This window comes from Giraffa tippelskirchi, chromosome 6 (assembly GCF_054371585.1).
Source record: "Giraffa tippelskirchi isolate mGirTip1 chromosome 6, T2T-mGirTip1v1.2.pri, whole genome shotgun sequence".
Classification (NCBI taxonomy): Eukaryota; Metazoa; Chordata; class Mammalia; order Artiodactyla; family Giraffidae; genus Giraffa; species Giraffa tippelskirchi.
Window position 1 is genome coordinate 20,932,087 of NC_137280.1, and position 22,198 is coordinate 20,954,284.

Sequence of the window (22,198 nt, forward strand, 5' to 3'; positions counted from 1 at the left end):
CTTCACTTTCACTGTCACTTTATATCATGAAATGTTATTCTTCTTTTTTTATCCATTTAAAAATACAAAACCAGTAATTCTCTGTACTTTTTTTGCTTCTTTTCTATAAGTCTAAAATTGTTTTAAAATAAAAAGCTAAATACATACAATGGCATGATCACACAAACGAGGTGTGACTAAAAAGTTCAATGTAATATTACAAGCTCATGATTTTACAAAATGATTGATGGGACAAATTTGACCCATGGGCTGTGGTCTGCCAACTCCTGACCTGCCCTCAGCCGTCATTAGATCCCACTACTCTTGTATATATCATAGCCTTGAACATCTGGTTTACTTTTTAGTCATCTGTTTTTGAAGATCCATTTTTTCATGGATCTTCCACCAATTTATTTGATATGCTTCCTAATCTGTTTGTGTCCCTCTCTCCTTCACTACATCTTCATCTCCTTGTGGGCAGTGATTATATCTCATTAATTTATATATTGTCAGCAGAAAATATTGTACTTGTCTCGGTAGTCACTTCTTCAGTAGGTAAAGAAAAGAATGAATATATTGGAATGCAGAGAATGCCATTTTTTCATGGACCTTCCACCAATTTATTTGATATTGGTTGTAATTCTTCAACATTTATATTTGTAGAAACTCTTTTATGTGTTTATTTTTAGCCTAAAATTAGCCCTATGATTGAATTTATTTTATTTCTTGTCCTCTTTTTAAGAATATTTCTATTTCTACTCACTCCATAAGCCACACAAGCTGAAAAATAGGTGGTTTTTATCCTTGGTGCCATGTTTTCAGTTAACATTTTATGGCTTTGTGGCTAAGGAAGAAGAGGAAATGGATTTTGAGTCTCTGCCACACGTGGGATTTTAACTTAACATTACTCTTACACCTGAAAAACTGCCACCAAGTGTAATATTCCACTGAATTTCTTAGGCACAGCTCATTGGTGTTGATCACACCGCTATGTGTGTTTAACTTTTTATCTTTAAGTAATTTTAGACTTGTAGAAAAGAAGCAAAACAAGTGCAGAACATTCCCGTATACAGGTTACCCTGTTGCCTCTAATGTTACCATCTTCTATAACCACATTAGAATTATCAAAAGTTAACCCTGATATAGTGCTATTAAATAAACTACAGACTTCACTGAGGTCCAGTTTTTTTAACCACTTTTGCCCTTTTTCTGTTCCAAGGTCTGCTCCACAATTCCACATTGCATTTAGATTTTTCAGCTCCTTACTCCAATCTATGCCTGTTGCTCATCTTTGTTTTTCATGACACTTTTGAAGAGTAATGCTTAGTTATCTTGTGAATATCTCTAAATTTCAGTTGGTCTAGTGTTTTTTCGTGATTAGATTGAGATGCATTTCTGGCAAGCATCTCAGAAAAAATGATAGTATGCTTTTCTCTCCATGCATCGTGTTAGATAGCTCAAAATGTTGCTAACTCTTAGTACTGATGATGTTCATCTTTTAACTATGGTTATATCTGTTGGCCAAGCATTATATTTGATTATCCTACTTAATTTGAAATGGTCTTAAAGCTTTTTTATTCTGAATCTAATCTTAAGAAACATAAGGTATGATAAAGTATGATGTAAACACTTAGGAAAGAGATTTTTTGGATAAAATAAAATAATTAAACAAAAGGCTAAATAAGAACTTGGTATCATGGAGCTATTGTTTCAGACACATGGTGCTGAGAAAATTGAAATAGTCTGCCAATATTTTCAAGGCATAGCAAAGTTTAAGTTGGACTGACTTCCTGTCCATACTGTGTTCACATTGAAAAAAACAAGCATGTACTAAACATTGATTTTTTTTTTTTTACTTCAGAATTACACAACCCTTTACATCCCTTTTAGGTAGCTTGAATGAAGGAAGGAAGGAAGATTATAAAAGCAGAAGGTTAGGAATAGATAGGGCAGTCATGGAGAAGAGTTTTGCTGGAGAGGAGCCATGGCCAGGAAATTGAATGCAAATTCTGAGTCCCCATATCACTATTACACATTGGAATATTGAAAGAATAACAAAGATTTTCAAATTGCAGGTAAATTAAGTAAATAAAAGAATAAAATGTTCTTTTTCTACTTGCATGTTTAAGCATAACTTGTTGAGTCTTTATCTTAAGACTGGTCTGTGATAAGGAAGTTGTTTATATATAAAGAGGGTTTTTGTGGACATTTCACATGATTCTCCTTTTCTTTTCCTCATCAGACATGTGTTTATCGACCATCTGCTCCTTGACCAGTGGGGTACCAGGTGCTCCTTTTTACTATCAGAAAAGCAGAAAAGATTTCCTGTAGGAAAATTAGGAACATCTTATGCCCCGATACACTTTGTAGAATTTCCAACTTAGCAATTTAATATCTGGTAGTTTGTTTGCATAGCTGTCTCTCCTCTACTTTGAACTCGAAGTTCCTATCCTTTCATTTGATGTACCAAACATCTGCTCCTAGCACCATTCAACCCCTGGGAAGAGGAATAAGAGTTCGCAGAAGAGAGGTGTGGAGGGAAGAGTATACGCAAAGGTGTGATGCTAAGAGAAAGAAGAACACTTTTGGAAGCCTCTAAACAGTTCAGTCCTGTTGGATTGGGAGGGGTAGGAATGCAACTGGAGAGGTCACATGAGCAGGGGAATTCATATGTGCCTTGCACACTATGCAAACAGATTTATACTTGACCTGCAAGTGGTGGAAGCCATTGATGTCAGTCATTATTATCTAATGAACTCATGGGGATGATAGATGAATTACAATAACAGTGCAGCTCAGTTTCTGGATCCTTGCAGGCATTGGGCCATGCAGTCAGTAATAAGATTGCAAGTGTGAAATAGAAAGTGGAGGAAGAGAGATTCTTCTCTGTTACTGAACACATAGCAAATTCCAGGGGAATGTTTAAATAAGCATAGTTTGCTTTGGCACACTCTGTCTCCTCTGCCTCTTCCCGCCTCTCCCTGTAAGTATTCTCTACTTGTAGTCCTTTTTTCCTGCCCTCACGACCTGGCCACAACACAAAGATCACCTAATTTCTTTCCTACCACAATTCAGAAAATGTTACTTCAGCCTAAGGGATCTCTGCTGCATACTAGGAAGAAAAAACTGAGAAAATGGGAATGGCTGAGAGTCATACTCCAAGACTTGATTTACTTTTATAAAGAGGATGCTTATAACTCAAAGCGAACTCATAGTTGGCGGAATTTCAGGCAACAATTGTCATAAATTGGAGTAAAATATGTCTGAAAGTGAAAGGGGAAATTCTAAGGGTTTAATGAAAGTCTAGCAGATTCCAAGTTCAAATTCTCTAGCCATCCTTGCTTTTCAAACTTCTTTTTTTCACATCCAACAGCTTTTCTAAAAGCTTAAACTTTATTCTGTAATATTCACTTTTAACCCCTCCCACCCTGTGTCAACTGTCATATTTCTAGCCGAAATAAACTGGTTCATAAGGGACCCAGGAGTTTCAAAAATAGCTGTTGTAAGAGCAGAAAGAGCTTTTAGTGGGGCATGGATAGGGCTGGAGGGAAGTTTACAATAAGGGGTGATTAGATTATGGGAGTAGAGTCGAGCCTTCTCAGAGTGATCAGGAAGCAATTTCTACATGGAAATAAGTTGGGTAAAAATAATGTAATTATATGCAATTCTAAGGCACCAAATAATCTTGAATACATTTTGTTTTGCATTTTGGTGGAACAGCTATTCTCTCCATTATTGCAGAGAAGAATAAATTTAATGATTTGTCTAGAACTGTTCAATTCCAAACTTTAATTTTCATAAACTGCCTCTGTACATTATTGGTACAATATTCAAAACTTTTGTTATGCTGCAAGTTTAAGATTGTGATAATTTAATGACTTCTTCCTTATATTATCCTTTATGAACCAGTAGGTTGGATATTAGTTAGCCTGCAAAATAGCATGCTAAATATGATCATGAGAAGAATATGTCTTTAGAAATTATTGATAGAATACTTATTTTAAACATAAGATAGGGAGGTATCCTGCTCAAATTTGAGAATAAACACAGATTGGTTGAATGTCAGTATAAACCAAACACTTAAGGAATATTTCTAAATAAAGTGAGTGCATGGCATTTTATATTTACAACTAAATGAGGTGCCATTTCTGGCCTGAATCCATATCGTTTGTATTTTATATATTTTTTCCAAAAACAATAACAATTCTGATATGTTAAGCATTTTGACAGCTAGTGAAGTTGAACTATACTGATTTTTCCCTGAATATAATAAAAGGAAAGAGACAGAAGTATAGACTTTAGAAAGTGATAATATAGTACATAACATTTATTTTTATAGTATTGCAGAAAGTTATATAGTCACAAAAACATTCTATCTAAACATGAACCTATGGTATTTTCAAAAAGTAGTTTGTTTTATAGAATTCCGTTGAAGGACTTGCATAAATGAAAAAATAGTTTTTGAGTGTGCTTCAATTAAAATATTCATTCTTATTTAGAGAATTCTGAAGTAAACAAAAGCTAAGATATTATATAGGTAGAACAGTTCACTTTAGTTCAGTCCTTCAGTCGTGTCCAACTCTTTGCAACCCCATGGACTGAAGCATGCCAGGCCTCCCTGTCCATCACCAACTCCCAGAGTTTATCCAAACTCATGTCCATTGAGGTGGTGATGCCATCCAACCATATCATCCACTGTCTTCCCCTTCTCCTTCCACCTTAGATCTTTCCCAACATCAGGGTCTTTTCCAAGGAGCCAGTTCTTCACATCAGACAGCCAAAATATAGGAGTTTCACCTTCAACATCAGTCCTTCCAATGAATATTCAGGACTGATTTTCCTTAGGATCTGCTGGTTGTATCTCCTTTCAGTCCAAAGGACTCTCAAGAGTCTTCTCCAACACTACAGTTCAGAAGCATCAATTCTTCGGCGCTCAGCTTTCCTTATAACCCAACTCTCGCATCCATACATGACTACTGGAAAAACCATAGCCTTGACTAGATGGACCTTTGTTGGCAGAGTAATGTCTCTGCTTTCTAATATGCTGTCTATGTTGGTCATAACTTTCCTTCCAAGGAGTAAGCGTCTTCTAATTTCATGGCTGCAGTCACCATCTGCAGTGATTTTGGAGCCCAGAAAAATAAAGTCAGCCACTGTTTCCACTGTTTCCCCATCTATTTGTCATGAAGTGATGGGACCAGATGCCATGATCTTAGTTTTCTGAATTTTGAGCTTTAAGCCAACTTTTTTCACTCTCCTCCTTCACTTTCATCAAGAGGCTCTTTAGTTCTTTGCTTTCTGCCATAAGGGTGGTGTCATCTACATATAAGAGGTTATTGATATTTCTCCCAGCAATCTTGATTACAGCTTGTGCTTCAACCAACCTAGCATTTCTCATGATGTACTCTGCATGTAAGTTAAATAAGCAGAGTGATAACATACAGCCTTGATGTGCTCCTTTTCCTATTTGGAACCAGTCTGTTGTTCCATGTCTAGTGCTAACTGTTGCTTCCTGACCTGCATACAGATTTCTCAAGAGGCAGGTCAGGTGTTCTGGTATTCCCATCTCTTTCAGAATTTTACACAGTTTATTGTGATCCAATAGTCAAAGGCTTTGGTGTAGTCAATAAAACTGAAATAGATGTTTTTCTGAAAGTCTCTCACTTTTTTGATGATCCAGCGGATGTTGACAAATTGGTCTCTGGTTCCTCTGCCTTTTCTAAAACCAGCTTGAACATCTGGAAGTTCACAGTTCATGTACTGTTGAAGCCTGGTTTGGAGAATCTTCAGCATTACTAGAGTAGCGTGTGAGATGAGTGCAATTATGTGGTAGTTTGAGCATTCTTTGGCATTGCCTTTCGTTGGGATTGGGATGGAAACTGACCTTTTCCAGTCCTGTGGCCACTGCTGAGTTTTCCAGATTTGCTGGCATATTGAGTGCAGCACTTTCACAGCATCATCTTTGAGGATTTGAAATAGCTCAACTGGAATTCCATCAACTCCACTAGCTTTGTTCATAGAGATGCTTCCTAAGGCCCACTTGACTTCACATTCCAGGATGTTTGGCTCCAAGTGAGTGATCTTTTTTTTACAGTTCTTCTGTGTATTCTTGCCACCTCTTCTTAATATCTTCTGCTTCTCTTAGGTCCATACCATTTCTGTCCTTTATTGAGCCCATCTTTGCATCAAATGTTCCCTTGGTATCTCTAATTTTCTTGAAGAGATCTCTAGTCTTTTACTTTCTATTGTTTTTCTCTGTTTCTTTGCACTGATCACTGAGGAAGGCTTTCTTATCTCTCCTTGCTATTCTTTGGAATTCTGCATTCAAATGGGTATCTCTTTCCTTTTCTCCTTTGCTTTTCACTTCTCTTCTTTTCACAGCTATTTGTAAGGCCTCCTCAGACAGCCATTTTGCTTTCTTGCATTACTGTTTATTGGGGATGGTGTTGCTCCCTGTCTCCTTTACAATGTCATGAATCTCCGTCCATAGTTCATCAGGCCCTCTGTCTATCAGATCTAGTCCTTTAAATCTATTTCTCACTTCCACTGTATAATCGTAAGGGATTTGATTTAGGTCATACCTGAATGGTCTAGTGGTTTTCCCTACTTTCTTCAATGTAAGTCTGAAATTGGCAATAAGGAGTTCATGATCTGAGCCACAGTCAGCTCCTGGTCTTGTTTTTGCTGACTGTATAGAGTGTCGGAGAAGACTCTTGAGAGTCCTTTGGACTGCAAGGAGATCCAACCAGTCCATCCTAAAGGAGATCAGTCCTGGGTGTTTATTGGAAGGACTGATGTTCAAGCTGAAACTCCAATACTTTGGCCACCTGATGCAAAGAGCTGACTCCTTGGAAAAGACCCTGATGCTGAGAAAGATTGAGGGCAGGAGAAGGGGATGACAGAAGATGAGATGGTTCGATGGTATCACCAATTCAATGGACATGGGTTTGGGTAGATTCCGGGAGTTGGTGATGGACAGTGAGGCCTGGCATGCTGCAGTTCATGGAGTCGCAGAGTCGGACACGACTGAGTGACTGAAATGGAACAGGAATAGAGCTTCTCCATCTTTTGATGCAAAGAATATAATCAATCTTATTTCAGTGTTGGCCATCTGGTGATGTTCATGTGTAGAGTTTTCTCTTGTGTTATTGGAAGAGGGTGTTTGCTATGACCAGTGTGTTCTCTTGGCAAAACTCTATTAGCCTTTGTCCTGCTTCATTCTGTACTCCAAGGCCTAATTTGCCTGTTACTCCAGGTGTTTATTAACTTCCTACATTTGCATTCCAGTCCTCTATTTTGAAAAGGACACCTTTTTTGGGTATTAGTTCTAGAAGGTCTTGTAGGTCTTTATAGAGCTGTTCAACTTCAGCTTCTTCAGCATTACTGGTCGGGGCATAGACTTGGATTACCGTGATATTGAATGGATTGCCTTAGAAAGGAACAGCGATCATTTTGTCATTTTTGAGATTGCATTCAATTAGTGCATTTTAGAGTCTTTTGTTGACTATGATGGCTACTCCATTTCTTCTAAGGGATTCTTGCCCACAGTAGTAGATACAATGGTCATCTGCGTTAAATTCACCCATGCTAGTCCATTTTAGTTCCCTGATTTCTAAAATGACGACGTTCACTCTTGCCATCTCCTGCTTGACCAGTTCCAATCTGCCTTGATTCATGGAGCTAACATTCCTTGTTCCTATGCAATATTGCTCTTCCCAGAATCGAACCTTGCTTCCATCACCAGTCACATCCACAACTGGGTGTTGTTTTTGCTTTGGCTCCATCTCTTCATCTTTCCTGGAGTTATTTCACCACTGATTTCCAGTAGCATATTGGGCACCTACTGACCTGGTGAGTTCATCTTTCAGTATCCTCTCTTTTTGCCTTTTCATACTGTTCATGGGGTTCTCAAGGCAAGAATATGAAGTGGTTTGCCATTCTCTTCTCCAGTGGATCACATTTTGTCAGAACTTTCCACCATGATCTGTCCATCTTGTGTGGACCTACATGGCATGGCTCATAGTTTCATTGAGTTAGACAAGGGTGTGGTCCATGTGATCAGATTAGTTAGTTTTCTGTGACTGTGGCTTTCAGTCCCTCTGCCCTCTGATGGAAAATCCCATGGATGGAGGAGCCCGGTAGGCTACAGTCCAAGGGGTCGCTAAGAGTCAGACACGACTGACCGACTTCACTTTCACTTTTCCCTTTCATGCACTGGAGAAGGAAATGGCAACCCACTCCAGTATTCTTGCCTGGAGAATCCCAGGGACAGCGGAGCCTGGTGGGCTGCCATCTATGGGGTTTCACAGAGTCGGACACGACTGAAGCGACTTAGCAGCAGCAGCCCTCTGATGGAGAAGGATAAGAGGCTTATGGAACCTTCCTGATGGGAGAGACTGACTGAGGGGGAAACTGGGTCCTGTTCTGATGAGCAGGGCCATGCTCAGTAAATCTTTAATCCAATTCTCTGATGAAGGGTGGAGCGTGTTCCTCCCTGTAATTTACCTGGGGCCAAATTATGGTGGCCTAACAGGCAAATTTGGCCTTGGAGTACAGAATGAAGCAGGACAAAGGCTAATAAAGTTTTGCCAAGAGAATGCACTGGTCATAGAAAACACCCTATTCCAACAACACAAGAGAAGACTCTACACATGGACATCACCAGATGGTCAACACCGAAATCAGACTGATTATATTCTTTGTAGCCAAAGATGGAGAAGCTCTATACAGTCAGCAAAAACAAGACCAGGAGCTGACTGTGGCTCAGATCATGAACTCCTTATTGCCAAATTCAGACTTAAATTGAAGAAAGTAGGGAAAACCACTAGACCATTCAGGTATGACCTAAATCAAGTCCCTTATGATTATACAGTGGAAATGACAAATAGATTTAAGGGACTAGATCTGATAGAGTGCCTGATGAACTATGAACAGAGGTTCGTGACATTGTACAGGAGACAGGGATGAAGAACATCCCCATGGAAAAGAAATGCAAAAAAGCAAAATGGCTGTCTGAGGAGGCCTTACAAATAGCTGTGAAAAGAAGAGAAGTGAAAAGCAAAGGAGAAAAGGAAAGATATTCCCACCTGAATGCAGAGTTCCAAAGAATAGCAAGGAAAGATAAGAAAGCCTTCCTCAGCGATAAATGCAAAGAAATAGAGGAAAACAACAGAATGGGAAAGACTAGAGATCTCGTCAAGAAAATTAGAGACACCAAGAGAACATTTGATGCAAAGATGGGCTCGATAAAGGACAGAAATGATGTGGACCTAACAGAAGCAGAAAATAGTAAGAAGAGGTGGCAAGAATACACAGAAGAACTGTACAAAAAAGATCTTCACGACGCAGATAATCACGATGGTATGATCACTCACGTAGAGCCAGATATCCTGGAATGTGAAGTCAAGTGGGCCTTAGGAAGCATCACTACGAACAAAGCTAGTGGAGGTGATGGAATTCCAGTTGAGCTATTTCATGTCCTGAAAGATGATGCTGTGAAAGTGCTGCCCTCAATATGCCAGCAAATCTGGAAAACTCAGCAGTGGCCACAGGACTGGAAAAGGTCAGTTTTCATCCCAATCCCGAAGAAAGGCAATGCTAAAGAATGCTCAAACTACCATATAATTGCACTCATCTCACATGCTAGTAAAGTAATGCTCAAAATTCTCCAAGTGAGGCTTCAGCAATACGTGAACCATGAACTTCCAGATGTTCAAGCTGGTTTTAGAAAAGGCAGAGGAACCAGAGATCAAATTGCCAACATCCGCTGGATCATCGAAAAAGCAAGAGAGTTCCAGAAAAACATCTATTTCTGCTTTATTGACTATGCCAAAGCCTTTGACTGTGTGGATGACAATAAACTGTAAAATTCTGAAAGAGATAGGAATACCAGACTATCTGACCTGTCTCTTGAGAAACCTGTATGCAGGTCAGGAAGCAACAGTTAGCACTGGACGTGGGACAACAGACTGGTTCCAAATAGGAAAAGGAGTACGTCAAGGCTGTATATTGTCACCCTGCTTATTTAACTTATATGCAGAGTACATCATGAGAATCACTGGCCTGGAAGAAACACAAGCTGGAATCAAGATTGCCAGGAGAAATATAAATAACCTCAGATATTCAGATGACACCACCCTTATGGCAGAAAGCAAAGAAGAACTAAAGAGCCTCTTGATGAAAGTGAAAGAGAAGAGTGAAAAAGTTGACTTAAAGCTCAACATTCAGAAAACTAAGATCATGTCATCCGGTCCCATCACTTCATGGGAAATAGATGGGGCAACAGTGGAAACAGTCTCAGACTTTATTTTTGGGGCTCCAAAATCACTGCTGATGGTGATTGCAGCCATGAAATTAAAAGACGCTTACTCCTTGGAAGGAAAGTTATGACCAACCTAGATAGCATATTTTAAAGCAGAGACATTACTTTGCCAGCGAAGGTCTGTATAGTCAAGGCTATGGTGTTTCCAGTGGTCATGTATGGAAGTGATAGTTGGATGGTGAAGAAAGCTGAGCGCCGCAGAATTGATGCTTTTGAACTGTGGTGTTGGAGAAGACTCTTGAGAGTGCCTTGGACTGCAAGAAGATCCAACCAGTCCATCCTAAAGGAAATCAGTTCTGGGTGTTCATTGGAAGGAGTGATGTTGAAGCTGAAACTCCAATACTTTGGCCACCTCATGTGAAGGGTTGACTCATTAGAAAAGACCTTGATGCTGGGAAGGACTGTGGGCAGGAGAAGAATGGGACGACAGAGGATGAGATGGTTGGATGGCATCACCAACTCGATGGACATGGATTTGGGTAAACTCCGGGAGTTGGTGATGGAGAGCGAGGCCTGGCGTGCTGCAATTCATGGGGTCGCAGAGAGTCGGACACGACTGAGCGACTGAACTGAACTGAAGTGAACTGAAATTATGGTGGATGTAATGAAGGTAATCGTGACCTCCTTCAAAAGGTTCCATGCAGGCACTGCTAGAGTCAGTGCCCCCAACCCTGAAGCAGGCCTCCACCGACCCATGCCTCCACTGGAGACTCCTGGACACTCACAAGCAAGTCTGGATCAGTCTCTTGTTGGGCCACTGCTCCTTTCTCCTGGGTCCTGGTGCACAAGATTCTGTTTGTGCCCTCCGAGAGTCTATTTCCCAGTCCTGTGCAAGTTTTGGCAGCTCTGTGTGGGGTTAATAGCACCCTCCTCCAAGAAGGCTTATGCCATACCCAAGTCTTTAAAAACTATAAAGTCTGCTGATATTGAAATAAATAAAAAAATAAAATTTAAACAAAATCAGTTTACTTTTTGAATGGCTGTTAAAAAAAAAACTTACAGAAATTTAAGAGAACACGATTCATTGATGTGGATGAACAAGTTTTGACTTGTAGTGTCCAGCCTTTAGAATTTTCCTATTTCCTTTCCAAGTTGTTCTAGTAAGGGCAATTATTTAGTTGTAGAGTTCAAACAGTATGAATTTACTTTTCACTAAGCATTGATAATTGAGCTTTAAATTTTTAGCAATAAGATGTTTCATGTAAGACTTTTTAAAAAAGCATTCTTTATTAAATTATTATATGATCTAAATAGAAGTCTTTGTTAAAAGTGAATAAAAAGATACACAATATTGGAGCAAAGGCTTAAGAAATTAAATTACTTAGCATAATTTTGTTGCTGTTCAGTCAGTAAGTTGTGTCTGACTCTTTGCCATCCCCTGGACTACAACATGCAAACTCCTTGTCTTCCACTATCTCCTGGAGTTTGCTCAGATTCATGTCCATTGAGTCAGTGATGTTATCTAACCATCTCATCCTCTGCTGACACCTCTCCTTTGCCTTCAGTCTTTCCCAGCATCAGCTTCTTTTCCCGTGAGTTGCTTCTTCGCATTAGGTAGCCAAAGTATCGGAGCTTCAGTTTCAGAATCAGTCCTTTCAATGAATACTCAGGGTCAAATTCCTTTAGGGTTTATTGGCTTAATTTCCTTGCTTTCCAAGGAACTCTCAAGAGTCTTCTCCAACATCACAATTCAAAAGCTTCAATTCTTCAGCACTCAGCCTTCTTTATGGTCCACCTCTCATATCTGTACATGACTACTGGAAAAACCATAGATTTGACTATATGAACCTTTGACTATACAGCAGAGTGATGTCCCTGCTTTTTAATATGCTGCCTAGGTTTGTCATAGCTTTCCTTCCAAGAAGCAAGCATCTTTTAATTTCATGGCTGGAGTCACGGTCTGCAGTAATTTTGGAGCCCAAGAAAAGAAAATCTGTCACTGCTCCTACTTTTTCCCATTCGATTTGCCATGAAGTGATAGGACCAAATGCCATGATCTTAGCTTTTTAAATTTTAGTTTCAAGTCGGCTTTTTCACTCTCCTCTTTCACCCTCATCAAGAAGCTCTTTAATCCCTCTTCACTTTTTGCCCTTAGCATGGTATCATCTGCATATCTGAGGTTGTTGATATTTCTCCTGGCAATGTTGATTCCAGCTTGTGATTCATCCAGCTCAGTATTGTACTCATCCAGCTCATAATGTACTCTTTATATAAGTTAAATAAGCAGGGTGACAATATACAGCCTAGCCAGTTTTGAACTCCTTTCTCAATTTTGAACAAGTCTGTTGTTCCATGTAAGGTTCAAAGGGTTGCTTCTTGACCCACATACAGGTTTTTCAGGAGACATGTGAGGTGTTCTGGTATTCTCATCTCTTTAAGAATCTCCCACAATTGGCTCAGCTGATAAAGAATCCGCCTGCAGTGTGGGAGGCCTGGGTTCGATCCCTGGGTTGGGAAGATCCCCTGGAGAAGGGAAAGGCTACCCACTCTAGTATTCTGGCCTAGAGAATTCCATGGTCTTTAGAGTCCATGGATTCAAAAAGAGTCAGGCACGACTGAGTGACTTTCACAATTTGTTGAGACCCACACAGTCAAAGGCTTTAGAGTAGTGAGTGAAGAAGTAGATTATTTTATTTTATTATTTTGGAATTCCCTTGCTTTCTCTTTGATCCAGCTAATGTTGGCAGTTTGGTCTATGGTTCCTCTGAATTTTCTAAACCCAGTTTGTACATCTGGAAGTTCTCAGTTCACATACTGCTGAAGCCTACTTTGAAGGATTTTGAGCATAACTTTGACTACATGTGAAATGAACACAATTGTACAACAGTTTGAACATTCTTTGGCATTGCCCTTCTTTGGGATTGGAATGAAAATTGACCTTTTCCAGGCCTGCAACCACTGCTGAGTTTTCCTAATTTGCTGACATATTAAGTGTAGTGCTTTAACAGCATCATCTTTTACGATTTGAAATAGCTTAACTGGAATTCCATCACCTCCACTAGCTATGTTCATAGTAATGCTTCCTGTGGCCCACTTGACTTCACACTCCAGGATATCTGGCTCGAGGTGAGTGACCACACCACTGTGGTTATCTGGGTCTTTAAGATCTTTTATGTACTGTTCTTCCATGTATTCTTGCCACCTCTTCTGTTAGGTCTTAACCATTTCTGTCCTTTTATCATGCCTATCCTTGCTTGAAATATTTCCTTGATACCTCCAGTTTTCTTGAAGAGATATCTAGCCTTTTCCAATCTGTTTTACCTTCCTCTATTTCTTTGCATTTTTTCATTGAAGAAGGCCTTCTTATCTCTCTTTGTAAATCTCTGGAGCTCTGCATTCAATTGAGTATGTCTTTCCCTTTCTCTGTTGTCTTTCATTTCTTTTCTTTCTTCAGCCATTTGTAAAGCTTCCCAAACAACCACATGGCCTTCTTGCATTTCTTTTTCTTTGGGATGGTTTTGGTCACTTTCTCTATATAATGTTACTAATGTCCTCCATCCATAGTGTACCCTGTCTATAAGGTCTAATCCCTTGACTCTAGTCCTCTCTTCTACTGTATAATTGTAAGGGATTTGATATAGGTCATACCTGACTGGCCTAGAAGTTTTCCCTACTTTTGTCAATTTAAGCCTGAATTTTGAATAAGTAGCTCATGACCTGAGCCACAGTCAGCCCCAGGTCTTCTTGTTCCTGACTGTATAGAGCTTCTCCATCTTCAGTTGCAAAGAATGTAATCAGCCTGATTCCAGTATTGACCATTTGGTGATGTTCATGTGTAGAGGCATCTCTTGTGTTGTTGGAAAAGGGTTTGCTATGACCAGCATGTTCTCTTGACAGAACTCTGTTAACCTTTGCTCTGATTCATTTTGTACTCCAGGGCCAAACTTGCCTATTATTCCAGGTATCTCTCGACTGCCTACTTTTGCATTCCCCTCCCCTATGATGAAAAATACATCTTTTTTTGGTGTTAGTTCTAGAAGATGTTTTAGGTCTTCAAAGAACCAGTCAACTTCAGCTTCTTTGGCATAAATGGTTGGAGCATAGACTTCGATTACTGTAATGTTGAATGCTTTGCCCTGGAAACTAACCAAGATAATTTTTTTCATTTTTGAGATTGCACCCAAGTATTGGTGCAATCTTTTGTTGAATATGAGGGCTACTCCATTTCTTCTAAGGGATTCTTGCACACAGTGGTAGATATAGTAATCATCTGAGTTGAACTTACCCCTTCACATCTATTTTAGTTCACTGATTCCGAAGATGTCAGTGTTCACCCTTGCCATCTCATGCTTGATCATATCCAACTTACCTTGATTCATGGACCTAACAGTCCAGGTTCCTGTGCAATATTGTTCTTTACAGCGTCAGACTTTACTTTCACCGCTGGATGCATCCACAACTGAGTGTCATTTCTGCTTTGGCCCAGTGGCTTCATTCTTTCTGGAGCTATTTGTAACTGCCCTTCACTCTTCCCCAGCAGCATGTTAGGCACCTGCTGAACTGGGAGCTCATCTTCTGGTGTCATGTCTTTTTGCCTTTTCATACTACTCATGGGGTTCTCACTGGAACAGTATTGGAGTAGTTTGCCATCCCCTCCTCAGGTCAAAATTTTTTTGTCAGAACTCTTCACTATAATCTGTCCTTCTTGGGTGCCCTTGAATGCCATAGCTCATTGCTTCATTGAGTTACTACACAAGCCTCTTCGTCATGACAAGGCTGTGATCCATAAAGGGTACTTAGCATAATATCATACTTAAGAATTGTTTCATATAACTAAATATTAGCAATCATATACATCCAAGATCTGTCTCTCCTATCTCTTTAAAGTGTGTAGCGTCTAGTTACATACATTTCTTTGGGTTCTGCTTATTTCCTGAGACATTTTATACGTTGTGAGATGCAGCTTTCCAATGTTTTTGCTGTGAAAAGTTTTTGATTGCTTTAACTATTCTAACTTATTGTGTTTTAAGTGTAAACTGTTTCCTACAGTCTAATATTTTATTTTACTGATTGCAAACTGCCATTTTACTTAGTGAGAATGAACAAGATGTACTCTGCATCGAATTTTATATAAATTGAAACCCCTCTGAATTTTTGCCACCAATTTTATTGACTTTCAGTGTTTCTCTTTTAGGAAAGAGCCATCATATAGCTGTTTAGTATTTCCTAACTTTAATTCTAGCCACCATCTTCTTTCTGTGTAATAACTATTAGCAATGCGTATATCAATTAACTTCTCTTCAGTTTATAATTTTGCATTTTATCAGCATAACTATATTGTAAAATGTTTTTTTCCTATATCCTTTTGACATTTTTTGGCTATGTTAAATAGGTAAAATTGAGAAAATGATGCTTTTATCCAAAGAACCATATATATTTCTATTGCTTTTTTATTTATGCCTTATGCATCTAAGTTTATTACTATGCATAAAATAAATATGCATTTTCTTATATGAAGAATGGAAAAGATGACATGCAATAAACATTTAGATAAAAATAGATATTGACAGTAAAAGTACATACAAATTAAATGCTCATCTTTAAAGTAAAATGGCTCCTAAAAGGATAGTAAGTGATATATCAGGGAAGAAATAATGGTAGCTTAGAAAATCCTTTCAAGGACAAGCTTTCTCTAGGCAGAACTTGGATTATTCAAGAAAGGGTCAATTTATAATAGGATATAGTTAATTATACCCATTTTGAAACCAGAGGATTAGATTAGAGAAGAATATAAATTTTAAATAAATACAGTCAAAATGTGAGGATTGAAAGTTTTTATTGAAGATATTCAAAGATATTGAAAATTTGAAACTGAAACATTATTAATTAACATTTAGGAAATGTAAAATGGGCAGGAAAAGGTAGTGACCATTTTTAAAAAAGAAAAAAGAAGAAAAAAATGATGCTGGTAATTATAGACCAGTCAGCTTAACTTTGATACCAAGGCTGATACTAGAGCAAATCATCAAACAATCAATTTACAATCATCTAGAAGAGCAAAAGTTAGTGGGTAGCAACCAGCATGGTTTTCTGAAGAGCAAATTGTGCCAGGCCAATTTAATTTCCTTCTATGATAGAGTGACAGGCCATGTAGATAAGGGCAAAGTAATAGATGTAATCTATCCAGACTCCAGTAACGCTTTTGATTCCTCTCCACATGACATTCTCATCAACAAGCAAGGAAGATACGGTCTAGACCATACTTTGGTTAGTTGAGTGCACAGTTGTCTGTGGATTCATACTCCATGGTTGATTATCAGTCATCATCCATAAGGGCCCTCAGATTGGCATACAAGAAGGTTAGTATCATTAATAAGACTAGTTACATTTCCTTTGATGAAGATGGAATTAGACTGGCATAGAGGCACATTAAGCCAAATCCCTTTTATATTAATAAATGATAAAAAGAAAGTCCCTAAATTGTCAGCATCTTATATCTCATGGGCACATCTAAAAGGTCCAGGGAGTGAATGACATACAAGAGAAGCTATCAGCTTTACTGATTATTTCCGTCGTAACTATTGTTCCAAGTTATATGAATTGTGACATCAGGTAACTTTTAGTATTCTCTAGACTCCCTGAGAATAAATTATCTTCCTAAACTCAGTAGAAACCATACTCAAAGGAAGCAAGAAGAGGGCCTTTATATTAAGCAGGAAGGAATGTTGATATTAAAATGACCCAGAAATAGCTGAATAGAGCACCTTTATTGTGACCTAGATCATAGATTTGAGAACATTTAGTTTACAGATCATATGATGGGGAGCAGTGAAAAAAAAAGTTAGTAACTGTGTAGATAAGAAAAAAATTCCTAAACAATTTTGATATTTTTTGAAAATAGTCTATGGAAAAAAACAAGATAAAGGTCATGGGAATGAAACAGATAAAAGATAGGGAAAAAAATGACTGGCCTGGCTCTTCACACTGGGAACTGGTTCCAAAATATCAGTGAGCCATACTTAGATATCTGTGAGCAGGGTCATGTGATCATACTTTAATGAATTAATAGGGGAGTGCAGTGAAAGCTAAAAATTCTCAAATTTATTTGTAGAGCAGAAATAATAAAAATGAATGTTTATTAACACACATTTTGACTGAATAGTAACATGCATTCTTTAAGGAAGGTATTTTTTTATCTGTATAAAGTGCCGCATTTAAAGCTATTTGAGTAGAAAAGGTATGGTGTAGAGGAGGGAAACGTGTTTTTATTAGAACTATCATTAATTAAGACCTAGGAAAACAATGCCTTTTAAGTGATTCAGGAGTTAACCTGATTCCTTGGTTCACAGCAGATGACTTTTGAAGCCCACTAGTTAACTGCAGTCTATGCTGGATATTCATCCTGTCTCATGGCACCATTTGGACCCTGTAATTTTATGAATAACATTCCCCTGCAGATAGTTGATTAGAGTTGCTGTTATTTTAAAAACGTTTGTATTCTGTGGATTCTCAAGAAACAACCAGCAGGGCTTTCTTAGAGATAACTCCCCTAGGATTAAATCCAAGGGAGTGGTTCTTAAACATTTTTCTTCCAGGACTCCCTGAGAGTTTCTGCCAAGAGCACTGCCCATTTCATCCCCCTTAATTGCATACAGGAAGACAGAAGAGGATATTATCATCTCGTCTTTATTTAGTCTAGGGGAACACAAGATTGCTCAGTGAATATGGTTGACGGAGAGTTGATAAGCAGTAGCAAGAGCAGAGGAGAAATGGAAGACGTTTGGAGACAGACAGATACTGCCGTCACTGTTAACAACTATGACAAACTTTGGCTCCATTTCCCTCACGTAATTTGCAATTTCCTAGTGATGTGTAGAAAAATTGCATTTCCTAAGTTTAAGAAACTCTTCAAAGAGAAATCACAGAAGTGATGGCATTGGAACTTCAAGAGCCTTCTTCAGTCTGATATAGTTAACCAAAGCAGGGACATAATGCTTTTTAGTGTGACTTTTATGATGTTTTCAGTTCCTGGCCTGAGTCAAAACACTGTTAAGTTAAGCAGATGTTGATATAACATATATAAATAGGGGTAATGTGACAATGCAAAGTTAGTGTCTGCTTTAGAACCATGGATTTAGCACATGAACTGCTATGTGGCAACCTTGTTCTAGCACCATCTTATAATAATTTTTAAGTAGGAATAGATCTTTCTTGTGCTTACTTTAACTCACCTTATTGAATTCTTATCTTTATTAAATTTACTTGCGTACCTAAGGAAGAGAAAAATTAAAAGAGAACAACTTTGTAGTATCTAATCATATTTCTCATAAATTATCAGAATATAGTATTTTCTCATGGGGAATTAGTTTATAAAAAATATCAAAAGGAAAAAAGTATTTATAAAAATAAATGATTACTAGTGATTGCTTCAGAGAAGGCAATGGCACCCCACTTCAATACTCTTGCCTGGAAAATCCCATGGACGGGGGAGCCTGGTAGTCCATGGGTCACTAAGAGTCGGACACGACTGAGTGACTTCACTTTCACTTTTCACTTTCATGCATTGAAGGAAATGGCGACCCACTCCAGTGTTCTTGCCTGGAGAATCCCAGGGACGGGGGAGCCTGGTGGGCTGCAGTCCATGGGGTCACTAAGAGTCGGACACGACTGAGTGACTTCACTTTCACTTTTCACTTTCATGCATTGAAGGAAATGGCAACCCACTCCAGTGTTCTTGCCTGGAGAATCCCAGGGACGGGGGAGCCTGGTGGGCTGCCGTCTATGGGGTCGCAGAGTCAGACACGACTGAAGCGACTTAGCAGCAGCAGCAGCAGCAGCAGTGGTTGCTTTAAAACAAACATTGTTAGCTGTATGTAAAAATGTCAGTCTGATTTGTATTGTGAAGTAATGCCAGACAGTCAAGCACAACGAAAGTGGGTGGGCTTGGAATCACAGGGACCTGGGAGGTGTAGATCCTGATTCTTGACCATTGTCTGAACTCTTTGAGCCTTCAGTTTTTGAGCTGCGAAATGAAAGTAATTGTGTTTACCCTGTAAAGCTGACTGTAGTAAGAATTAAAAGATGTAATATATTTAAGAGGCAGCAAAGCTCTCATTCAGTGCATACTCAGTAGGTCCTCTATAACTGGCAGCTATTACCACTGCTACTGTTAATGGAAACACTTCGTTGGTATGAAAAATTACTGACAAGAGTGTTTAAGAACTGCAGCTTTCAATCAGGTTGGTTTGGGTCTTGTGAAACACACAAACAGCACATACTGGAAGGTATGGCCATTTAATTTATATCTCCATTCACTGTATAGATATAAACTCAAAATCACATTTGTCTTGAAGATCTTTAACTTACGGATGAAAATAGCCCCAAACAACAAATGCATATTAGATAATGTCTGAACATACTTTTACTTTTCTAATGACATTCCAGTGAAGTCAGAAAGATCAAGATATATTTAACTTTTGCTGTTTCTTGAATTAATTAATCATTGTTACGTTGTTTCACTAGGTAGGTTTAGTCACTAGGTCATGTCCAACTCTTGCGACCCTATGGGCTATAGCCCGCCAGGCTTCTCCGTTTATGGGATTTCTCAGGCAAGAATACTGAAGTGGGTTGCCATTTCCTTCTCCAGGGGATCTTCCCAACCCAGGGATTGAACTCAGGTCTCCTGCATTACATGCAGACTCTTTACCAGCTGAGCTACCAGCAAAGCCCATCGTTTCACTAAAAACCTTATAAGTAAGAAAGATTCCCATGTCTGTTATGCCTCAAATCTTCTTACTACTGCTTTAAGAAAATTGCAAGAGCTGAACTAATGATTAATCAGAGGTAATCAATGATATATATATATATATATATATATATATAGCCAACTTATATACAAAAGGCAATAAAATGTCATACCATAAATCTATTTTATGTCCATTGTATAAAGAAGTTTTAAAGTTTCAAATTCCAATAATAGTAAAATATGACATAAAATGTGTGAAGAATATTTTAGCCTGTGTTTGACAGATATATTTTACCAAGGAAGAACATATTGTAACTCCTTCTTTAACTGAATGATATTTTTTAAAACATGGATAAATCTGTTTCCAAATCACACACAATGAAGAAGCAAAAAAAGAAAAAAAAAGTGCTTTCCCCAAAGTCAAGTGTAAAGAAGCCCTGTAAATATCATGAATAAATGTCACCTCCTCACAGTATTAATAAATGGGGGAAATAAAGCATGTCTCTTATCTTTTTTGGCATAATTTAAGATAGTTTATTATTTTGGAGCAGCAAGCAGAGCACTTGTTAGATATCATCATTTGGTCACAGATTTGTAAATATATCAATTCTGTGCTCAGAGAAGGATTATCCTCAACCTACTCCACTGAAAATAATTACAGACATATTCATAAACGTTTTGAACATGCTACTTTCACCAAGTTTTCACCTGTATTCACATAGACACACAGAGTTTGTTATTAGGGCTTATTTCTCAAGTATTTTGTAACATTTAATTCTAAATTTTTTCTGTGATGAGGTAGAAACTTCTTAGATTTCTAAGAAAAATTAAATGTGATATTAAAAAAGAAAACTGCATTTTTAAAAAAAAACTGTTTTATATTAAACATTTTTTTTTTTCCAGCTCCTGAACCTCTCTCAAAGGTTTCTTGTCTTGGAAGTATTTTGTTCTATTGCCTGGACCTTTGAGAAATATCATTCAATAAAATTGCATACATTTTATTTTATAAAATAAAAATATTTATTACTTTTAAGAAACATTGTCAGTAAAACATTCATTGAATTAGTTTTACTTAAATATTTCAATATAGATACTAAAGAAAGTATAGAAACATATAAATTGGTATGGTTGAAGCAAATTCCTTTCAGAGGTATATCATAAGAAATAATTTTGGAAAAGTTGAGAGATGAGAGCAGAGGAAATCCATGTATGTCAGAGGAAGGCCAAGTTGAAAATTCATCTGAGCAAATGTTTATTAGTATATTTTTAATTCATGATTTTATACTTTTTAACCTAAGAGCTCTTGAATAGAGTTACCTAAGAGAAAAACACAATATTCCTGAATTAGCATATACCACATACTCAGAGTTTAAAATGTATCTTGTGTCTCTGATATTCTCCAGTCCATACAGATCATTGATAACAAGTGACTGACCCCAGACTGGGGGTGAATACCCATCTATCATTAAAGCACCTGAGAACTTCTTCTTGAGTTCTTTAATCCAAAGATGAGGTAGTTAATTTGGCAACATGACATATTGAGAAGGAAAATAGGGATTGATTTTAAGTTCAGACTTTGCATTCTAACCAACCCAGTGATTTAGGGCAAGTTGCTTAATCCAGTTGAACGTCAATTTATTCATCATAATTTTGTAGTAATATTGTGTATCTCAAGGTGGTGCATGTGAAGTTCAAATATGAAAAGTGACAGCACAGTGTAAACTGTAAAGTGCAATAAAATGCTCTGTACTATTGGGCACAATAAAATAGTGAGAGAGTAAAATATGTTGTGTCATAAAACAACCATACTCCGTTTCATTCTCAGTTGGATTGACCACAGAGTACTGAGATGGTCCAGTCAACAACATGAATGTCTTGTTTGGTTCCGGAATCATTCCGTTGACTTCTGATTAACAGGAGACACAAGTAACCCTGCCCACCTCCTCCCACCAACACCACCCTATCTAATCATAAAACTGAATTAGAATGTATTCTTGAGAGTAATTGAAACCGATGAGTAGGATGGGTTGATTGCAGTCTCTTTGTGATGGTGGAAAATTAAGGATTTCCTTAGATTGAAACAAGGTATAAATAAAATTTATTGGAGAAGAAAAAGTTCTTTGTCTAGGAAGGAAAGAGGGGGGAGTTTCCAAGCTGCTCTGTGTGCCAAGGAATGGAAAGGTCTCCGACTGAGAAGCTGCAGAATTCCAGAT

At 38.1% G+C, this 22,198-nt stretch overlaps 1 protein-coding gene across 2 annotated transcripts in view; it reads left to right on the forward strand.

Moving 5' to 3' along the window:
• ZFPM2 (zinc finger protein, FOG family member 2) overlaps positions 1-22,198 on the forward strand; it is a 499,502-nt gene that overhangs the window by 177,078 nt on the left and 300,226 nt on the right. The gene's annotated exons all lie outside the window — the stretch shown is intronic.